The sequence below is a fragment of the Hipposideros armiger genome, unplaced genomic scaffold (genome assembly GCF_001890085.2).
Source record: "Hipposideros armiger isolate ML-2016 unplaced genomic scaffold, ASM189008v1 scaffold_142, whole genome shotgun sequence".
NCBI classification, from domain to species: domain Eukaryota; kingdom Metazoa; phylum Chordata; class Mammalia; order Chiroptera; family Hipposideridae; genus Hipposideros; species Hipposideros armiger.
Window position 1 is genome coordinate 2100731 of NW_017731492.1, and position 22571 is coordinate 2123301.

The 22571-nt window shown below is 40.8% G+C and overlaps 1 long non-coding RNA gene across 1 annotated transcript in view; it reads left to right on the forward strand.

Moving 5' to 3' along the window:
* The first annotated feature begins 310 nt into the window (after nt 1-310).
* Nucleotides 311-22571, forward strand: part of LOC109386958 (uncharacterized) — a 34304-nt gene continuing 12043 nt past the window's right edge. Inside the window, exons 1-2 of the long non-coding RNA XR_002124875.1 lie at nt 311-504; nt 5506-5658. This is a non-coding gene — a long non-coding RNA (uncharacterized LOC109386958). The remainder of the gene's footprint in view (nt 505-5505; nt 5659-22571) is intronic.

Here is a 22571-nt window from a genome sequence, read left to right on the forward strand (position 1 = left end):
GCGGCCCCCGCAGCCATGGCCCGCTTGGCCGAGCGCGCTCTGTGTGCCTGCGCGGCTCCCGGGTTCGCCCGAGTGCGGGGCAGCGGCGACGGCGGCGGGACGGGCGGGCTCGCGGGCTCGGCCACTTCCGGGTTCGGCCCCGCCGGCGCCGACGCCGTGACGGGACGGCGATGCGGCCTCCCGCGGCGGCCGAGGACCCCTCCCTCGGCGCCTCCCCTTCCTCTTGCCGCTGCTGCTGCTGCTGCTGAGGCGGCGGCGGCGGCGGGGCGGGCGTGCCCAGACGCGGGCCCGCGCGGCCGCGGGGCGGGACGGGGGAGACCGCCGCCTGCAGTGGAGTCTGTGGGTCACCGGGGAGGGGGAGCTAGAGAATGAGAGGGGGTGTTGTCTGTGCAGAAAATGGGAACCCGAAAGCACAGCATCACAGCGTTTGCTAGTCACTGATCGCTGTGCTTCACTGGCGTGTCCACGTTATTCTCTTGATTTGAGCCCAGGGACATGGGAAAGGTAAGCATCACAGACCAGTTCCTTTGCAAATGCTGACACTGAGGCAGGAAGAAATGAGTTCGCCTATCTAGTGTCCCAAGCAAGAAGCTGGGCCTCCTTCCTCAGTGTCGGATCCATTCGAGTGAAGTGGACGCCTACTCCGCAAGGTTTGGGTCCCCGAGATACGATAGAGAGCAAAACCAGGTGTGCGATTGTGGAGCTGTCCACCTAGACCGATAAGAGAAACGAGAAAGGAACGACGCCTGCTATGAAGAGAAATCATAGCAGGGTGAGGAGGTGAGGTGCTATTTTAGGAGTGCTATCAAGGGAAGCCTCTCAAAAGATGGTATTTAAACGGAGATGGGATGACACGAATCTTGAGTAATGCTAAGAGTACTCAGGGCAGAGGGAAGAGCAGTGCAGAGACGCCTGTGCAAAATCTTGCCTGGCTTGTTAAGGAACTGGAAGAACAGTGTAGCAGGTGGTTCTGCAAGTTTGCCCGCTGGGCAGCAGGGGCATCTGGGAACTTAATAGAAATGCGAATTCTGGAAGCCCACTTCCGATCTACTGAATCAGAAACTCCTGCGAGTGGGCCAGGCAGCCTGTGCTGCGTGTCACAAGCCCTCCAGACGATGCTGGTGGCCGCTGAGGTTGGAGAACCTCTGGTGTAACTCAAGCAGCGTGAGGACAGGAGACAATGGAAGGAGATTGTGGGGGGAAGAGGGAGGGATTGACAAATCACATAGGCCTTATAGGCCGTGGAGAAGGCTTTGGCTCTTAATGGAAAGTTGTGAGCAGCTTGCTCTGATAAAAGAACAACTTTGCTGCAATTTGTTTTAAAATATTCCACCAAAAAAAGGAAGGGTAAAGAATAGAAGAAAGAAGATGGGCGAAATGTTCATTTATATGTGTGTATATTTTAAAAGGTTCATAATAAGTTGGGGTTTTTTAATTCCTGCTTGCTATATGAGCAATATATGTAGGGAAGCAAAGGCGCAAGCGAGGAGTTTAGCCTAGCTGGGATGAAAAATAAGGATGGCCTGGACTAAAGTCAGAGTGGTGGAGAAAAATGGCCAGATTCTGATTCTATTTAAAAGATAAAGCACCCAGGAATTGCTGATAGAGTAGACAGGAGTATAAGAGAAAGAGCCGTCAGAAATGATCCCAAGGGTTTTTGGTCTAGGCGCTTGGGAAAGTGGAGTTGACATTTACTGAGATTGAGAAGATAGAGAAGAAACAGATTTGGTGGGGAAAGGGGAGTATTTGTAAACTCTGATTTCGACATAGTGAGTTTGAGGTGCCTGCTAAACATCCATGTGAAGATAGGTGTAAACAAATACATATACAAGGAAGGACAATTAAGTTTGTGAACTCATCCTAGCAAAAGTGCTACCTACTCACTGCTGAATATCACTATGACCACCTTTGAAGTACTCCCCTTGGGAAGTTATGCACTGATGCCAGTGCCTAGTCCACCCTTCAAAGCAATTTTGCAACTCTTTTGCTGGAATGGCCATCAGAGATGTCATTGTATTACCCTTGAGGTCTTGAATGTCATCAAAATGTCTCCCTTTCAGTATTTCTTTTACCTTCCGGTAAAGAAAGAAGTCATTGGAAGCCAGATCAAGTAAGTAGGGAGGGTGTTTTGATACTTTTTTTTTTTTTACTGGCTAAAAGCTTCATCACAGACAATGCCGTGTGAGCTTGTGCATTGTTGTAATGAAATGTTGGTAAGAAGTTCAGGTCGTCTTAACTTTTTCATGTGGCCTTTTCAGCACTTTCAAATAGTAAACTTGGTTAACTGTTTGTCCAGTTGGTACAAATTCATAATGAAAAATCCCTCTGATATCAAAAAAAGGTTAGCAATATTGTTGCAACAAGTTAGTGAATTTAATTTTCAGACCTAGTGTGTGTGTGTGTGTGTGTGTGTGTGTACGTATATATAGATATACATATATATACATATGTGTACATATGTATCTGGGGTGGACTGAAATGTGGAGGTTGTCAGCATGTAGATGGTATTTAAAGTCATGAGACTGGTTAAGATCAACTAGATAATGTAACTAGAGGAAAGAAGAGAACCAAGAAGTGAGCCCTGAGGCACTCCAACATTAAGACAGTAAGATGAGGAGGATTCAGCAAAGGAAACAGAGAGAAGGAGCGGCCAATGTGATGGGAGTAGGACCAGAAGAAGTATCTTCACAGCCTGGTGAAGTGTTGTTCCAGGAAAAGGCAACACCTCAGTATGCCTTAGCATGAACTAACCTCTCTATAATCTGGTGGCGTTATTGATCCACCATGAGTAGGACATACATGATGAGTTATTCCTCTGGTGTTAGTGATGGTTTTGATCAGATCCAGAATAAAACTTCCTACTTTATAAGGTTATTGTAAGCATTTGATTAAATAATCTATACAAAACATATAGCACTAAATATAAAATGGAAACAATAAATGTTTGTTGCTATTATTATTTCTGCATATTTCCATGGCCATCAATTAAACCTGACTCAGTTGGGCATTAAGGTTAAGTGCTAGACCTGAGAGATACACACTAACTTAGGTTTGATCAAACCTTTGGCCAGACTTCCTTATACAAGCTGAGTATGCAAGCTGAGTGAGTAGGGCTATTTAATCAGCCATTTCAGGAGCTCTTTCAGGTAAAAAAACAAAAACAAAAAAACTATTGCTTGTGCATCTTCCCACCCAAAATAGTGTTATATGTACAAATAAATACTAAAAAATGAGAATGTTTCAGTCTTACAAGTAGGCACACAACTCCAAACATAGCCCCTTCCGCATCTTCCCCGGATTAGTTTTATCTGTCACAATTCTCTGATTTTTAAGTGATCTAGGCCGTTTAGCATGCTAAATGTCTACCCAAACCTTTTCTTTTTCACACCCATCCCTGAATTTGTAGGCTTTACAAGTAGTCTGAGAAAGAGTACTTTTTACCCACATATAGCTCAACCTTGCTAAGCGTTAAATGTCAGCCAACAAGCTCTAGTATCTAGTATGTTGGCCACCAGGTAGAGTTGAAGACAGTCCATCTTCCTAATCCAAGTCTCTGCCCTGGACACCATTCCGTTTAGAGAAGAGAAAGAGCTGAACCCACAACTCAGCATCTCATCTAAGATTCTTGAAGCAATTTGAAAATCTTAATTAATCTACACTGAGCCTTTGTTGTTTTTTGAAAAGACAGTGCTGGAACCCTTGGCTTTCTGACATAAGCAGACCTGCCTGAGATCCATAGCGATTTAGGAGGCCAAAGTTTCCATTTTCATCTTTGTTTGAGCCAAGCAACTTCACAAAACTGGTCCTTGGCCAGATGCATCCTCAACGCTTAACCCTGTTTCACCATTTACAAGAAAAGTAAACAAAAATAGTTGACAGGATGAACACAAATACATGCATTGGGGAAAAAAACTTATCGTAAGTCCTCTTTGTATGTCAGTTTCACCATTTTCTCAAGTGAAAGGACACAAAGGATTAGGAGAAGGCCACCAAGGACTTATTGTTTCCATTTCCCTTGGCATAAGAACTGATTGGACACTGAGAGGTGTTTGACCTCTTTTTGCTCAGGTTATTCGCTCCACCCACCTGATTATTCTTAAGATGAGCTTTTTTCACTGCCCACTGAGGAGAAAGATCTTACAAAAGTCCATCCATTTGTTATACTGTGGTTTTTTTTGTTTTTTGTTTTAAAGATTTTATAGGGTAATCGGGGGAGGGGAACAGACAAGTTGCTGTCCTTTTGTTCTTCAGTCTAGTTGTGGAGGATGTAGCTTCACTGGCCCATGTTGGTATCGTGATCATTGCGTTCTTCCCAAGTGAGGCAGATCGCTCGCCGGCCATTGGATGGCCGCTCACAGTGGCTGCCAGCAACTCACACCAGCTGTCAGCCGCTCATGTTGATTTGCCAGCCACTCACCGTAGCTCATGGCAGCAGGGGCTGCAGCCTGTGCCGTCACCAGTGACTCACGGCAGCCCAGCTCCAGGTCGAGCTGTTGTTCACCATCTTAGTTGTAGAGGGCACAGCATCACTGGCCCTCATGTGGGATCCGAACTGGGGCCCTGCTTCTCAGAGCTGGTGTCCCAAGCCAGCTCTTAATCAACGTGCCACTCGGCCAGCCCCATTTGTTATACTGTTGAAATAGAGCAATCCCTTAGCCATATTAGTAACCATAACCTAAAGTTAATGGAAGGAACCAGAAGATCATTTGTAAAGAAGCTGGAACCACACAGAGGAACAAGTCCAAGACAGTAGCTGGTGGCAAAAATTACTTAGATTGAGTTGAAATCAGATGTTGCAGTAAAACTGCATGATATAATGTGGCGTAGTGGGCACAAACGCATCACATGGCCAGAACCTGGGAACTGAGAATTACTCCTATAAAGAAAAGACTTAATAGGGGCCGGCTGAGTGGCTCAGTTGGTTAAGAGCTCGCTCAAGAGTTTGAGCTCTGAGCAACAGCGGTTCGAGTCAGCCCGAGCTGAGCAGCCGTGAGCTGCCAACAGGTGGCGGGATGGCTCAGCTAAAAAAAAAAAAAAAAAAAAAAAAAAAAAGACTTAATTTCACCAAAAAATATAAAACCGTAAGAGCCTGTTTTGTAATTCCTTTCAGTGTAAAGATAGCAAGTATGAAAAGCTTCACTCATTCAAAAATAGGGTATAAAAGAAGATGGAGGCCTTCTAAAAAGTCTTATTTTCTATCCTAAAGAGTTAGTCTAAAATGCATTACTTGATTTTCTAATTTTAATCTAGGGTTTTTCACTTTTATTCTTTTGATTTGGAAGCAGCTTAGTGTACACAATATATTATGAAGCATTTCAAGGTATTCTTGTGAGATTTAGCTATTGAGCAAATGGATTTGTGAGTACATTCAGCGTTGTGGTGTTAAATGGGGTGATGTGAATCTTCTTCTCCAAACCAATAAAAAATATTTAATTGAAGGAGTTCTTAATTTCTATCAGTTTAGTTTACTATACAAATGCTTCCTCCTTGGTTTTCATCCTTAAGGTACCCACCTTACTTCTAGCATAGCACACCTGCTCATTATCCTGTATTGGAGGTTCCTAGAGAAATGAAAGAAAATTGCAAAGTTTAATTGGAAACCTGTTGGAATTGGTACAGGAAGAATCCAAAAATACACTTCACACTCATGTATATCAGGTAAGCAGTTTCTCTGCGCTTTTTTAAGAAAAGGAAATTTACTTAATCTATTTTTACTTGTACATCGTTAGAGGGTATCTATTTATATAGTCTGGTGATGTAATACCTCATTATAGAATTACCTGGGACTAAACATCTTTCTACATAGTCATCAATGCTAGGGGAAGAAAAGCAAGTAAAAATTATTGATAAATTATGTGAAGCATTATTAGCTTGTCATTTATCTCGTTATGCGCGCGCGCACACACACACACACACACACACACACACACACACACACACAGAAACTTCTACCCACAGCTTTGGTTTGTCCATCGCAGCTATTAATAGCATGGGCTCTAAGCAAAATTGTGAGTTGTTTGGTTTTTGGCATTCTTACTTTCCCCATTCACTTCCCTTTTTTCTTTCTGATGTCAATATGTCTATCACCTCTAACCTTTACCATCTGCAGGTCTTCCGTGTCCTTCCTTCATCCCTAATCAAACTTAGAAATTATCCGACATTAATTAACAGAATGATGAGTGGACTCAACTTTAATATAATGTTTTAATATACTGGAATAACTTCCTACTGGTATTATTTTATCCAAATAATATATACCCTATACCCTATTCTCCTTCTTCCTAGAATGTATTCCAATGCCTTCTATATTATTTAATGACAACATTTTTTGGTGACAAAGGGTAATGTTGAAATGCATCTTCTTCATTAATAGAAGTATTAGTGGATAACCCTGTGAAAAGAATGATTGCTATAATAAAGGACAATGCTGAGAGAGGAGATGAAAAATATTCTTCTTAAACTCTAGACCTTTTGAAACTTAAGTTCCTGGAGTTTGTATTATTTGTTCAAATTGTTCACATGGTAATATGAAAAGGTAAGTCTTGAATGTCCACATAAATCTTAAAATTTGAGCTCAGCCCAAGTTTCGGAATTATTTTTGCAAGGAATCCTTTTGCCAAGAAATCCTTTCTGGTCCTTGATCTGGTACTAGTCAGCTTCTGGCTGCAGAGAAGCATGTTTAATGCAGGTATAAGTGGTTAGTCAATTCCTGAGGCATCCATAGTTCTTCATTTTCCTTGTTAAGATCTTGGTAATAATCCAACCCAAGAAATAGAATTGAATCCAGGCTGCATATGTATGAGAACTATTCTTCATTGAACTAAAAATGAACTTGTGCTGCCATTTTGAAGTCTTTGTTAAAAGCCAACTAAAATTAAAACATCAGAAAAATATTCCTAGTCATATTTTCTGAGGCAAACTGATTTAAGCCAATCTTAATATGGAAAATCTTGATCACCCTATTTTAGCTTGCAACTACCCCCTGCACCGTCGACCCTCCCTAAACTCCTTTTCTGATTCATCTTTCCCCAAAGCACTTATCACAATTTGACAAACTATGTGTTTGAGTTATTTATTTCATTTATTATCTGTCCTCTCCATTGGGATGTAAGTTCCATGAAGGCAATGGTTTTGGTGTGTTTGGTCACTGCCATATCCCCAGGGCCTAGAAAAATACTGGCACATAGTATGCCCACAACAAATACTGTTAAATGAACAAACTGACAGGATTCATTGTATACACCAACCAAAACATTTACCTCTAGGTACCTACATTCTAACTCAAATTCATTCAGGGTTCATTTTAACAGCTATATACAACATCTATATATTATTTTTTACTTTGTTTTTTATTTATAGAAGCATATTTCTGCTCCCCAGAAATAAGGAAGGCACAGAGAAGCTTTCTTTGATTTTAGACTTCTTTGATGAATACACTGTAATAGATGGGGAATGGTGGAGGAGAAAAATAATAAAAAGCTTAAGGCAAAGATTCTGCCTTTAAAAAGCTTGTAATTAACTTTAGACACAAGAAATAGATCCAATGCATTAAATCAAATTAATTAGACAAAAATGCCAGACAACAAAGTCCTCACAAATAAAATAAATACTTACTTGAGCACTTCACGAAGAGAAAGGTGCATCATGGGAAAAGAGAGTATCTTCAGTGGACAGTTAAAGAGGATTTAGATAAATGATTCCAAGAGTCAGGTAATAAGAAATAAAGTCAAGATGTTAGTGTTAAAGTCAGACCCTAGGGATCCTTGAATGGATTTCAGGCTTTATGTGAAGTAAGTAGACAAGTATTGGAAGAGTATGTCTGTCTGTCTGTGTGTGTTATGTTTGGCCAGGTAGTAGAATAAACAAACTCTACTTTTAAGATTTTTAATCTGGCATTTATGTGCAAAATGAATGACAGATGGGAGAGACTGGAAGCAGGGAGATTAGTTGGTAAACTATTATAAGAATTTGTGTGTGAAGTAATCAAATTTGAAGCACAGTTGGCCCTTGACTAATGCATGAGTTAGGGGCACCAACCTCCCGTGAGGTCAAAAATTTGTATATAACATTCAATCCCCAAAAACTTAACAACTAATAGCCTACTGTTGACCTTATCAATAACATAAACAGTCGATTAACTGTTTTTTCTATGTTATATGTATTATGTGCTGTATCCTTACGATAAACTAAGCTAGAGAAAACAAAATGTTTAGAAAATCATAAAGGAGGAAAATACCATTTACAGTACTGTAAATACATACTTATTGAAAAAAATCCACGGGTAAGTGGACCCGCTCAGTTCAAACCCATACTGTGAAAGGGTCAACTGTAGTGTGCTATAAATGAAAAAGGAAAGGCCAAATGGCAGAGATGGGATAAGCATGACTTGATGACTAATTTAATCTGGGGACAAGGAAGTCAAATATCCCTAGGTTTTGAACATGAGAATATGGGGATAGAATTGATAAAAAGAAGAAAGTGACACAATGTGTATGGTTTTAGGCCTGCAGAGATTGCAGTCCTAGCAAGGTATCTCAGTAAAATGTCCAACGGGAAGTTGTAGATAAGCCAGAACAAGGACATTCCATACAAAGATAGAATCACTCATGAAGTTATTGTCCCCTGAAGAAACTGGTAATGCAACTTTCTGTGGTGAGCTACTTTGTTACAAGATGTAAATTCTCCTGCATAGTGTCCACATCTCTCTCTGCATAGGTTGGCAATCCCAGTGTTGCTTTCTTAATTTTAAGTTTTAAAATTAGGCAAATAATACATGATTATATTCTTACAGTAAAAATTTAAACCATAAAATGAAAAGACCCATTGACCCATCCCAATCCCCTCCCTAGAGAAAACGCATAGTAATGGTTTTATGTGTGTCTTTTCAAACATTTTTCTATGCAGTGACATTCATCTGTGGCACATATAGGAATGCATGGGTTTGTATTTGTTCTATTGTACATAAGTAAAATCATGTTGTACGGCACCATCAGCCCATTAGCAGCTGCTAAGGCAGCCTTACTGCCAATTTGCTGTAGCTATGGGGAACCCAGGCAGGAGAGTTCAGCTGCCAGTTGCCAACAGCTCCAGGATTTTAACTGATACTAATTTCAGGGAAGGTTGTGAACATCAGGAGTTTGGCTGATGCATCAGATTAAACTGGACCCTGCCAAATAGATACTCTGTTGCAGCTTAGTACCACAGCCCATTTTTCCCTCCCCTCTCACCAAACCACACATATTCTTTTGGAAATCTCATTTTTCACTTTAATCCTTAGGGAGGGAGCAAGATTCAAAGTCACTATGTATCCAGTAAAAATTAGTTCTTTAAAAATGGATTTACAGGGGCCGGCCGAGTGGCTCAGTTGGTTAAGAGCTCGCTCAAGAGTTTCAGCTCTGAGCAACAGCGGTTCGAGTCCAGCCCGAGCTGAGCAGCCGCTGAGCTGCCAACAGGTAGCAGGATGGCTCAGCTAAAAAAATAATAATAATAAAAAAATAAATAAAAATGGATTTACAATACCAGAAATCCTAAGTATATCTAGATTCTCTCTTTCTGTTTTTTTTTCACATCTTTTCAGTCTGTACCTTTTCTCTCCACAATTTTTCATTCCAGTTATCTTGCCTAAGAAGGCTTTCTCTTTAAAACTCAGGAGATAAGGAAGATAGTGAAGAACCGGTGTGTGGTGGTCAAAAGCTGCTGAAATTTAATTCTTTTGTGTTTTAGTTCGTAGTTAAACCTTTCTAAAGCCATAGTAATTGCATGCCTGCTTATAATGATTTACTTTAAAGCTTATTTAAATATTGCAGCAACATGCATTTTATTTAGCACAATCCATTTTTAAAGTTCTAACTGTGAGAAGCTATATATGTTCATAATTACAGTTTATTTGAATGTGTAATATTTTTGGAACAGTAAAGTACCATACTTTGGGGGGGTGGAAGAAAAATATTTTATGTATTTTTAAGTGAATTAAAGGTTTGTTGTTTTGGGATTTTTTTGTAATGTTCAGTGTCTAGGATAATTTTAAGATTCATTGGTTCTATTTTATAACATAAGCTATGAATAAAAATATCTTTATACAATGGAATCTCACTAATGTGGTTTTCAAAATCCATGTCATGTGGTCACCACCAACTACTTTGATAATTGTGGTGATTAAATCATATTTGAAGGCCGGCTGAGTGGTGTGTTGGTTAGGAGTTGGCTTGGGACGCCAGCTCTGAGCATCAGGGCCTTGGTTCGGATTCCACATGAGGGCCAGTGACACTGCCCTCTACAGCTACGATGGTGAACAACAGCTTGACCTGGAGCTGGGCTTCCATGAGTCACTGGCGACAGCGGTAGGCTGCAGTGGGGCTGGCAGTGGGCGTGAGCTTTCATGAACTGCCTTGAGTCACCGTGAGCAGCCATCCAATGGCCCGCGAGCAACTGCCTCACCCAGGAAAAGCGCAATGATCATAATACCAACATGGGCCAGTGAAGCAACGTCCTCCACAACTAGACTAAAGAACAAAAGGACAGCAACTTGTCTGTTCCCCTTTCCTGATTCCCCAATGCTGTTCCCCTTCTCCAATTCCCCAATAAAATCTTAAAAAAAAAAATCATCTTTGAGAGATATTTCTCTTATACTGAATTCCATACCAAATAGTTTCTGCAAGTAAGTGGAGGTGTCGTTCAAAGGATCAGCTGAAAATTATTTCTATTTCATCAATAACTAGTTATAATCATGTCATTAGAAAAGTATGGCTGAAGCCACTATGAAAACTCATCAAGTCCATTCACCCAATTTCATATGGAAGGATGACCAATTCTAAAGGCACGTAGGGACTATTTCAGAACTTTCTCCCATAACTCATTCTACACTTTCACAGTTCTTTTCAAGATTCAGCACCTAGCACTATGTTGGCTTTGGAGACAGATTTAAAAAATAACCTAATTGGGACCAGTTTGCCCATCTCAAGCAAATGAGGTATACATGCCTAAAATTACAGGGGAATATAACACATGTTTGAAAAGAAAATTTGGGGATGGGATTATCCCAGAAACACTTTCTAGAAGACGTATAATTTGATCTGGGCTTTGGGAGACATATAGGATTTAGGTTAATGGAGAAGAAAAGGGACAAGGTTTCTCGTAGAGAAAAGGAATAAATGGTGGACCTGGCAGAAATTATAGGTCTAGTCTAACTGGGGTTGGAAAGTAGTAGAAGAGGCAAGGTAAGGTGTTTTCCCAGGGGACTCCCAAAACCTAGATGAGAATGGTTTGAAATATACTAAACCTCAGAAGACACTGAGGCATTTTAACAAGGAAGTAAAATATGTAAACGTTACTTTAGTGAGATTTATCTGGCTGAAGTAGACAGACCAAGTTGGGAGTTGGGAGATTTTAGAAGGAAGAGCATTGATTAAGGAGCCATTACACATGCATCAAAAGTTTAAAGAAATAGATGTGTCCTGTGACACAGCAATTCTACTCCCAAGAATTTCTCCTAAAGAACTAATCATAGATGCACATAATGAGTCAGCGACCAGAATATTTAATGCAGTATATTTATATAACAACAAATTGGAAACTTAAATTGACCAATAGGTGGCTGGCCAAATATTATTACAATACCACTATGTAATGTACTATTATTGAACCATTAAAATCAATACATTATAGACTACTAAATGTCATAAAAAGATGGCATACTGTTGGGCCTGCCGAGTGGCACATTGGTTAAGAGCTGGCTTGGGACACCAGAGGGCCCCGGTTTGGATCCCACATATGAGGGCCAGTGACACTGCCCTCTACAGCTAAGATGCTGAACAACAGCTCAACCTGGAGCTGGGCTGCCATGAGTCGCCAACCTGGAGCTGGGCTGCCATGAGTCGCCGGCGACGGCGTGGGCTGCACCCCCTGTGGCAGTGGGTTGCCATGGGCTACCGTGTGTAGCCAGCAGCCAGCGTGAGCAGCCAGCAGCCACAGTGAGCGGCCGTCCAGAAGCTGGCGACTGATCTGCCTCGCCCTGGCAGAGCGCAATGATGGTGCCAGCTTGGGCCAGTGAAGCAACGTCCTCCACAACTAGACTGAAGAACAAAAAATGACAGCAACTTGTCTGTTTCCCTTCCCCCAATTCCCCAGCACTGTACCAATTCCCCAATGAAAAAATAAATAAATAAAATCTAGCAATTAAAAAAAAAAGATGACATACTGTTGAGAAGAAAAAGGAAGTTATAAAATACTGTGCATACTGTGATCCTATGTATGTAAAAGGAACAAAAATTGTGTGTGTGTGTGTGTGTGCATCTCTGTGTGTAACTGCTATATTAAATAAATATGTCACATTTTGATGGCATAGAAAATGCAATTTTTGTCCATTTTATTATCTAAAAGTGATAGGCCTATTCCACACTTCATCTTACGGCAGAAAAAGATAATGTTGGTGTTATCTTTTCCTGCCCTAAGATGAAGTGTGGAATAGGCCTATCACTCTTAGATAATAAAAAGCCCTTTAGCCAATTATACTCCTAAAAAGCCACAATTCAATCTTAAGTAATAGTAAGATTTCAAATTTAGCTTTGTGTTCATTTTTCTTCCCTCCCCAATCTTTGACTACTTCAGTCTGAAATCTTGTAGTGGGGAAAGTGGGGCGGAGGTGGTGGGTGGGCGGGAGATCCCTCTGCAGTACTCCTTAGACTTAGAATGGCTCATCAGGAAATGTGAACTCTAAAACCACCTCTACACCCTGGACTAGTAAATTAATCACTCCAATTTTTCATTACCTCATGTGAAAAATGGAACTAATATTACTTGGCCTACATGCCTCTTTGATTTATAATGAACATCAAATTGTATCATAGAAGCAGAATTAGTTTTAAAGAGTTAAAAAGTGTTTTATCAAATACAACCCACTATACCAGGAATCAAAAAAACCAAATGCCTACAGGAGGTCAGGAAGGTAACCTAAGTAAGGACTCAGGCCAGGGGTAAGATGATAAATAGCAACTGCCACCTGACCTGGACGTTGGGTGGGGAAGGTGGGGAACCCAGAGGGAGATCTCATGCCCAGTAAGAGGGTGCAGCTACTCCTCAGATCTCAGCTGTTTGTGCCATGTAGAAATATGGGCCATGTTACTAGATCCTCTGATAGTTCAAGGAAAGCCCAGAATTCTGATCTTTATGTTAAATCTTCCAATTTTCGGATGTTGACAACTGATTTAAATATCAAACACCACAGGTACCAACAATATGGGAGTTGAACTAATCGTGAATAAAGACTAGATTCAGTCCCCAGGACATGACTTTATAGTTTCTGCACTAGACTGTAAAAAATTTGAAGGCAGAGTCCTGGACTTTCCTCTCAATATTTGATACAACATCTGATGTATTCGGTACCTAGTAGATGCTGGTAAAATGATGGATGCATGATGCTAAATTAAAAGACTTGTTTCTGTAGGTAAAGATGTCACATAACTCAATATCTCCTTTTGTCCTTTTGTGTAAAGTTTCTTTATATATGTAAATTTAATTGTAACAATCCTTTTTATTTTTCCCAGCTGGTCAAAGTAGAATAGCAGAAAGAAAGCTAAAGGGATCGATGTAAATAAGAGACTAATGTGAGCAAAGAGATAAGTTAAATAAATAAAACTAGAAGATATTTAGTTATTTCTGGTGCTCTACTTAATCTCCTGTAAGGAGGTTAGACGGGTCTGACTGAAGTGGGTGGACTTAGCTAACTAAAGAGGTAAGTGAGAAGAAGAGAAGCACCTTACTTAGGGGATGTGGGTATCTGTTATAGAGACAGCAGGTAGTCAGAGAAGACTTTCTGAGAATGGGGTGCTATTTAATTCAACAAGTGATTTAATTCAACAAATACCTATTGAATGTTTACTATGGAATGTATCAGCAAACAAAACAATGACCTCCAGCCTTCATGGAACTTATATTTTAGTGGGGGAGATAGGCAATGGACATAATAAATTTAAAAATTATAAATTATATAAGACGTTAGAAGGTGCAATGGTCAATTTTATGTGCCAGTTGGCTAGGCTATCATCCTTAGTTATACAAACAAACACAGGTGTTGCTGTGAAGGTTATCCTAGATAATCTGGGGAGGCCAGATTCAATCGGTCAAAAGACCTTAAGAGTAGAACTAAGGCTTTACTGAAGAATAAGAAATTCCATCTGTGGACTGTAGCTTTTGCCCCTCTGGGCAGGTTTAGCCTGCCCTTCCTGACAGTCAACCCTGTGGATTTTGGACTTGCCTAGCTAGCCCCCACAGTTGCATATGCCAGTTCCTTGCTATATCCATATCTATATCTATGCCCATGCCCGTATCTACATCTATATGAGGCAAGGCCAAGATTTGGACCAGTCTGACTCCAGAGACTGTGCTCTTTTTTTATTTTTATTTTTTTGCTGAGCCATCCTCCCACCTGTGGGAAGCTCAGCAGCAGCTCAGCTCAGGCCTGGAATCGAACAGGTGACCCTGTTGCTTGGAGCTCGAGCTCTTGAGCAAGCTCTTAACCAACTGAGCCACTCGGCCGGCCCCTCAGAGACTGTGCTCTTAAACCGCTAAGCTCTACATGAGGAAAAGCCATGTGAGTGAGACCAGAGGGTGGGTGATGGAGCTTAAACACTGTCAAGGTCCCACTTTTTAGCTCAGTGCAGACTGCAGCCCTAGGTACAGGCAACCATGGACGGAGGACTTGGGGGCTGGAATTCGTGGATAAAGGAGACACAAAAGCTTTAGCCAAGAAATGGAGTCAGAGTCACAAGCTGGGAGAAAACAAACCTGGAAACAAACTGCAGAAGGCAGGTGGAGACATAAACAGATAGATGTCAGCTTCTGGAAGTCAACACTGAAGAAGGACAAGAGAATGGAGTGGAAACAGGATACTCTATACATTGCTGCGGACAAACTAGAAGTGAACTTTGCATCTTTACAATGAGGTACACCTCAAAAAAAAAATCTAGCTTTATAGCAGTTTATCTAGCATCCTGGTCATCATAGCAGAAATGAAATTTAGTTTTACGCCTTTTTTTGTGAGGATGCGGGTGTATATAAAAACTGGGAATAGTGAATGTGCTGAAATAACAGCGAGCAGCTTTGAGCAGACTCTGAATGTATTTATAGATATCAAGCACACGAAACACGCCCACGTCATACACCCTCTCCCCAGGAATCCAGGATGTATAAAGAATAATACAAGGTGTACATTTTGCAGTCTGTACCACACACGGGGTATGCTAGGCATAATACCTTAAAAGTCCTTTATAGTACCTGACCAGTGTTTTATCAAAGCTATAAAATCAGTGATTGGATGGCTCGTAGACAGAATTGTTTGGAATGTAAGATTTTTCTTTTTTTCAAATATTGCCACTGGCATGATATGTCTGAATCTCTCAAGACGTAACAGTTGTGACCTCGGGTAAATGGATTGATAATAGGATAGCAAAAGGTTGGCACTCTTCCTTTTTATTCCGTACAGTTCTCTACCATTACTTTTAACAAAATATATTCCTTTTATGATTACGGAAACTTCATTTTTAAAAAAACATCATAAGCTTTCTAGACAGAGCTGCCTAGCGCTCTTAGTGTGAAGCGCAGAGAGGACAATAGGGGGACAGGCAGGACAGATACTTGGGTCAGAGGAGCACTTCCCCAATGCCCTGTGCCCCAAAGAGTTGGGAATAAAATTGTGAAACTCTAGGACCAAATTCCAACCAATACAGGCATAGCTTGTTTTATTGCACTTGACTTTATTGTGCTTCACAGGTATGTTTTTTTCAAATGAAAGGCAAGACCCTCCACCAGCAAAAACATACAGCTCACTTTATTGCGGTGGTCGGGAACTGAGCCCACAATACTCATATCTCTGAATATGCCTGTGATAGTCTCTAGGCATGAAAAACTGAAGCCCTGGTGGCCTTTTGATTTGTCATCTTTAGAGGCAGTAGAGACATACATCATTTACCAGAAAAGTCATCACTTTCTCACTCACCAGAATAAAAGGGAAAGAAATTACTGTGAGAGCCAGGCTAGAACAGATAATACAAAGGATTGAGGGCATCTGGTTTCCTGTCACCAATTTAGTGAAGTGCAAAGAACAGAAAAGATTGGCAGAGTCTCAGAAATGCTTAATATGAGAGAGAACAGAGGCACATGTTGCCTCTTCCAGACCAAGTAGATCTCAAAGTTTTTAATGCAGTGAACACAAGCTGAGAACCTACTGTGTGCTGCCAAGCACTACTGGGAATTCACAAATAAATTCTGCCTACAAGGAGTTGATAGCCTGACCTTCACCTTTGCTGTCCAGGACTTTGCAGCAACTTTGACACTCTCTCTCTTTCTTGCAATTGGGTTTGCTTATTTGTTTTATTTTGATTTGGTCTCTCAGTGTTTCTACCCCAAGTTTCTCCAGATTCTCCAGATATTGATGGGTGGTGGACTTTATTTATTTTTTTTTAACTTTATTGGGAAACAATGTGTTTTTTCAGGGAACAATGTGTTTCTTCCAGGATCCATCAGCTCCAAGTCAAGTTGTTGTCCATCAAATCTTAGTTGTGGAGGGCGCAGCTCAGCTCCAAGGCCCGTGGCCATTTTCAATCTAGTTGCAGGGGACACAGCGCACTAGCCCATGTGGGAATCAAACCAGCAACCCTGTTGCTCATAGCTAGCACTCTAACTAACTGAGCCACCTGGCCACCCGTGATGGACTTTATTTTTTGGTTATTTGTTTATTTTAAAATTTTTATTGGGGAATTGGGGAAGGGGAACAGACAAGTTGCTGTCCTTCTGTTCTTCAGTCTAGTTGTGGAGGACCTTACTTCACTGGCCCATGTTGGTATTATCATTGCGCTCTTCCCAGGTGAGGCAGTTGGTCGCCAGCCATTGGAGGGCCGCTCTAGGTGGTTCATGGCAGCCCACTGCAGCCCTACTGCAGCCTACGCCATCGCCGGAGACTCACGGCAGCCCAGCTCCAGATGGAGCTGTTGTTCACCATCAGGTGTAGAGGGTGCAGCGTCACTGGCCCTCATGTAGGATCCGAACCAGCGGCCCTGCTGCTCAGAGCTGGCGTCCCAAGCCAACTCCTAACCAACGTGCCACTCAGCCGGCCGCCTGGACTTTGATTTTTACTTCAAGTCTCTCACATCTGATTTCCCAAGTGAAAAAAAGACAGATTAACAATATATTATCTGTTAGGATGTTTTCAGTGACTCACTCCTCACGGTTTCTAAATTCACAAAAGCTCACTGACAGGGGAAAACGTCTCTTCCTCTGAGCTGTTAATTCCCCCTTCGGTATAAATCATCTTTTGTCTTTTAACATAATTTCATGAGTTCTCTTTCAGAATAATAATAATAGCAAAAATTATAAACCCATTCTTTCTTGCTTTTAATTTACCAAGTAATTACTATACACCTGACTACCTTGGCTCTGTGACACCTAGCAACATCACACTAACAGGTTTCAGTTGCAACCATTACTATCTGACTGTCACTCAAAGGAGGAGCAAAGAAAAGCTGAAGTCACCTGGATTCTAGTCTACCACAGGTCCCCAGGATTCTTTCTTTCTTTTTCTTCTTTTTGAATCATCACATGGAGCTAATCAAATGCTCTGAGGGGAAACCTTAAATAATCTAGTGCCTGGATTCATAAGAACAGGGAGAAATAAAACAAGTAGAATTTATGAAGGTCATTTATTGAAAAGAAGAAATAAGGGATGACACCAAGGCACATTTCATTGTTTTCCTGTTCTTTTTTCTCCAGCAAGAGAACACTGTAGAACAGCCTTCCTAGCCTTCACACACGTCAGCCATGCTTTTCAGGACGAGCCTCTCTCTCTTCAAGCTCAAGCAGGCCTCTGCTGAGAAACAGCCCAGGACAGGAAAAGGATAGTAAGTGAAGGCGAGCAGAATATCTGCCACTTTGGCATACTGATTAGTTCGAATTAAAGTTACTTTGAGAAACAGCTGGTACAGAAAGGATACTCTGACCCTCCTTTGTCCCTCTGAAAGCAGGAAATAAATCTCCCATGTGAAACGTACCCTCCCTGTACCAGGATGGTAGAAAGCATCCTTATCACCAGAGATAGGGAATTTAGGGCCGAAAAGGCTGTATAAACAAACCTTGTTACTTCCTCAATAATTTACTACCCCAAGCCCAAACTTCTATGTCCTGTCAATTCTTCACAAATTTCTTATTTCTTTGTCTAAAAGGTATAAACGCTGTCTACTTTGGTCACTTCTTTAAGTGTCATATTTCTATGGGCTCTTGTATGTACAAAAATAAATGTGTTTTTCTCCTGTTAACCTGTCTTATGTCAATTTAATTATTAGACCAGCCAAAGAACCTAGAAAGGAAGAAGGGAAAAGTTTTCCTCTCCTACATAAGCCAGGACAAACCAAACAAAGTAACACAAAACTTGTTCTTTTAAATTCAGACAGAGTTCAGAAATCCGTAGAAATTCAGAGGTGAAAGAGACCATTTTTCGTTAGGAAAAACAAGGAAGGGGTAACCAAGGGGGTGGCTTTTGAATTGAGCCTTGAAGAATGGGTAGGGTTTCCATGGCAGAGACGATGAATAGGGAAAAACAACGACCTGCTTCTGCCATGGGGTCAGCTTGTAACTCCGTGTCCCTGAGCTCCAATATCTTCCTCTATAAAATGAGGATTTGAAAATCTGGAAGGTTCAACTCCCCCACCTCACCCCCTCCCCCAACCTCACCTCTTGTACTCGCGCGACACAGACTCCAATTGACCAATTGAATCTAATATTTGCATGGATCTTGACCAAGATCTTTCCCACTCACCTCTTTTATGCCACTTTTTGTCTTTCTCCATTTCCTCCCATTTATACTCTTTGAGTTAATAAGGAAATGATCACAGCTTATGTAAGTTGTGTAGTTGTCAGCCATGGCCGTGAGTATGCTGCATCTAGACCACCACACTTTAGTGGCTTATATTAATTGTCATGCTCAGAGATTTCTGCTTCACCCTCCAACCTTAGTAGGCTTCAGTTTGTTCTCATTATCCCTTTTGAAGAATGTTTTGGATCTTAACCTTTGTCTCCACCATCTCCCAACACATCGCTTATGTGGAAAAAGATACAGATAAATATTCATCAGCTAAATCAACACAAAAACCACAAAATTTTCCAGTATCTTGTTTAATGTCAAAATGAATGTTCTAGAAATAGCTAAAATCAAACCAGAAGGAACTGCCATCTGTACTGCCATCCACAAGGTTTATACACATGGCACAATTACCATTCTTGTGTGATAAAAGTAATGATGAGGATTCCAGTAATATTTCATTAAATAAACCTAGTATTTAAGAAGATGGGGAAATCTAGGGTTGCAAGATCACGGCCTTTATACTTTTTCTAAAGAAAGTGTTTGATAAATAAAGTATTAATGAAAAAATTATTAATGAAAATTAATAAAATTAAATAAATTATTAATGAAAAAAAGGGACTATTAGCCTTTCTCAGGAAGTCTGTTTGAACACTCTTGAAATTCTGTGGCAGCATTTCTTTGTATGTGAATGATAAACAAATTAAAAATATTTATTTATTTGTTAAAACAGGTCTAGACCAGGGATGGGCAAACTTTTGAGACGGAAGAGCCAATCCTGACCCTCACAACAATTTAAAAATTATTCGAGAGCCATAAAACAAATGAAGTCACCATTATGTGAATAATATCCTTTAAAATTTTTATGAATGAAGCTATGATAGTTTTATTTTCATTTTCAATTTTACTTCAAAGCCACATGCATGTGCCCAAAGAGCCGCATGTGGCTCGCGAGCCGCAGTTTGACGACCCCTGGTCTAGACGAAGTTGTCCTTGGAAATTGGTGGGAATTAGCCCATATTCCAGGGGAGCTTTAAAATACAAACTTGTAGATTTCAACAAGAACTTTATAAATCAGACTTTAAGTCACGTGTGTCTTTCAGTTAATTATTCTGAATTAGAGTTTTCACTGTGTTAAGCCATTTTACCCACCTACTGATGACTTAGGAGGGATAACAAATGACAAATTACTTTGGATGTTGTAACCCAGCTAAGTCAGGCCAGACAAACCTCATTGCACAGTGACCCAACTGTACCACACTGGGACCCAATTGTACTGCACTGAAAAGAAAGGCCATGAGAAACCAAAAAGGATATGAGCATTATCCTTCCAGAGGTGGCTCTGCTTATATGTTAAAGTAATTCTTCCTCCATGGGATACAGATGGAATGTCCCTGTTTGTTCTTCAGAAAGTGTACTTTTCTAACAATTCACTGTGATTATTGCTTAGAGTATGAAAATGTGTGTGTACCCACCTTGCTACTTGCCTCCAAATTATATGCTTTTGATCACTATTTGTATTTCCAGTTTCTGGCAGCAATAGGCTTCTTACCTGAAAATGTTAAATCCCCATGCATTGTAGTGAACATCATTTTTTATTTATTGCTATACCTTCAATTTTTTTTTTTAAGATTTTTTTATTAAGGAATTGGGGGGATGGGAACAGTGCTGGGGAATTGGGGGAAGGGGAACAGACAAGTTGCTGTCATTTTGTTCTTCAGTCTTGTTGTGGAGGACGTTGCTTCACTGGCCCATGTTGGCACCATCATTGCACTTTTCCCGGGTGAGGCACATCAGTCGCCGGCTTCTGGACGGCCGCTCACAGCGGCTGCTGGCCGCTCACGCTGGCTGCTGGCTACACACGGTAGCCCATGGCAACCCACTGCCACAGGGGCTGCAGCCTACGCCGTTGCCGGGGACTCACGCAGGCCAGCTCCAGGTTGAGCTGTTGTTCAGCATCTTAGCTGTGGAGGGCAGTGTCACCGGCCCTCACATGTGGGATCCGAACCGGGGCCCTCTGGCATCCCAAGCCAGCTCTTAACCATCATGCCACTCGGCCGGCCCTATACCTTCAATTTTATGATGATTTGCTGTTAGTGATTCTGTGTTTCTTTACAAACTTAAAAATCAAGTCAATTTTTCTTAATTTTCTCTCCCTTACTCCCAAGAGCTCTCGAACCCTTGATTTTTCATTTTGTTTTGTTTTTGTTTTTGTTTTTTTTTCTTATTACCAAATCTTCACCTCTCTGCTTCCCCAGTCACCTTTAGGTCCAATCAAAAACCTTAAACTTTTGGAATTGCCACTTGGCAAGGGTTATGTTTATCTGTTTCAGTTCTGAAATGCTGTGCCAAAGATTTGTAACTTAGCTCAGCCTTTAATCAAGCTAATCAAGTCACAGATTAAGCCTTCCAAATTCACAGCTTGCTCATGAACTAGACAAGCATGGGGTGGGGGTGGAAACCGGAACACTGGGTGCTGCAGGATCCTCCCCGTCCCTCTGTCACCTCTCGTACCAAGAAAATTCTCTTAAGCTCCCAGCTAAATGACCAGCTCGTTTGAACCCTCCTTCCTTTACAGTAATTTTTAGTATTTATTAGTGCTACTCAATCTTTTTTAACCTGTACACCTCATTTTTCAGTCTTACCGTCTCTAATTTTATTACAAAAATCGGAGTGTCCCCCCTAAGGTATAAAATTATACTGTTGACTTGTTTTTCACTCACACCTAGAGCTTCTCAGCCACCCTTGCCTGTGGAATGGAAGGGACGGGTTACTCTTTGCTCTCCCATGTGGCCCACTGTGAGCATCACTGGTCCAACTGGGCTGCTCCTTGGAGTTTGGTTAGTAAATCTGCCAAAATTGAAAAAGAAATTCTAAAGAGTAATTCCTTATTGTTGTAGATATTCCAAATTGCCTTAAACTAAAAGTTGGGGCTATAAATAGTGAATTAATTGGTGCCTGGGGAAAATGTTCAGGTTCCTGTGAGGTTCTACAGTTGGTACTAGAACTTTGTAATAATGACTTCACGTTTTGCAAGTAATAAAAACTAGCAGCCCACAATGATCCTTGTGGTTTTTTGAATCGTGCTAAAGGGAATTTAGAAAGCTGTTGGACTAGTCGAAATGAGTTTTCTATTTTCAATCACTTTTCCAAAATATGTGGTTCTGCAGTTCAATTTTTATACTAAATTGGCTTATACACATTGTTAAAAAAAAAATTACATCTAGCAGTTAGTGATTGACAAATGGATAAGGCTGAACAACACTGGAACAATGTGGTAAACTTGTCTCCTGTTAGCATTTCTCTGACCTCAGAAACTTTGGTATTTCTAAAGGGTTTGGGGTTTTGTTTTTTCCTTTCTTTTTTCTTTTTTTTTTTTTTAACCTTCCTTGGCAAGGCTTTGAGGTAGAATTTGTGAATGTGAAACATTGAAAGTATTAATTTACACATGATTTTCATTTGTGGGACTGTATTTTTCTCTTTAGCTATCAATATGCAATAAGTATATGCATAGCATTTGTTTTTCTTAAAAATGGTTCAATATTATCTCATTAACCCTTACTGCCCCCCTGTGGAGTAAGCCAATTCTCTCTCTCTCTCTTTCTCTCTCAACTGGGCTGACCAAATCTTCTAGAAATAAAGAAGTTTTTCCAAAGTAAACAGTGTAACAGTGCTGCAACTGGAAATAGACTTCAAGACAGCAGGGTCTAAAATTTCTCAATCAAGT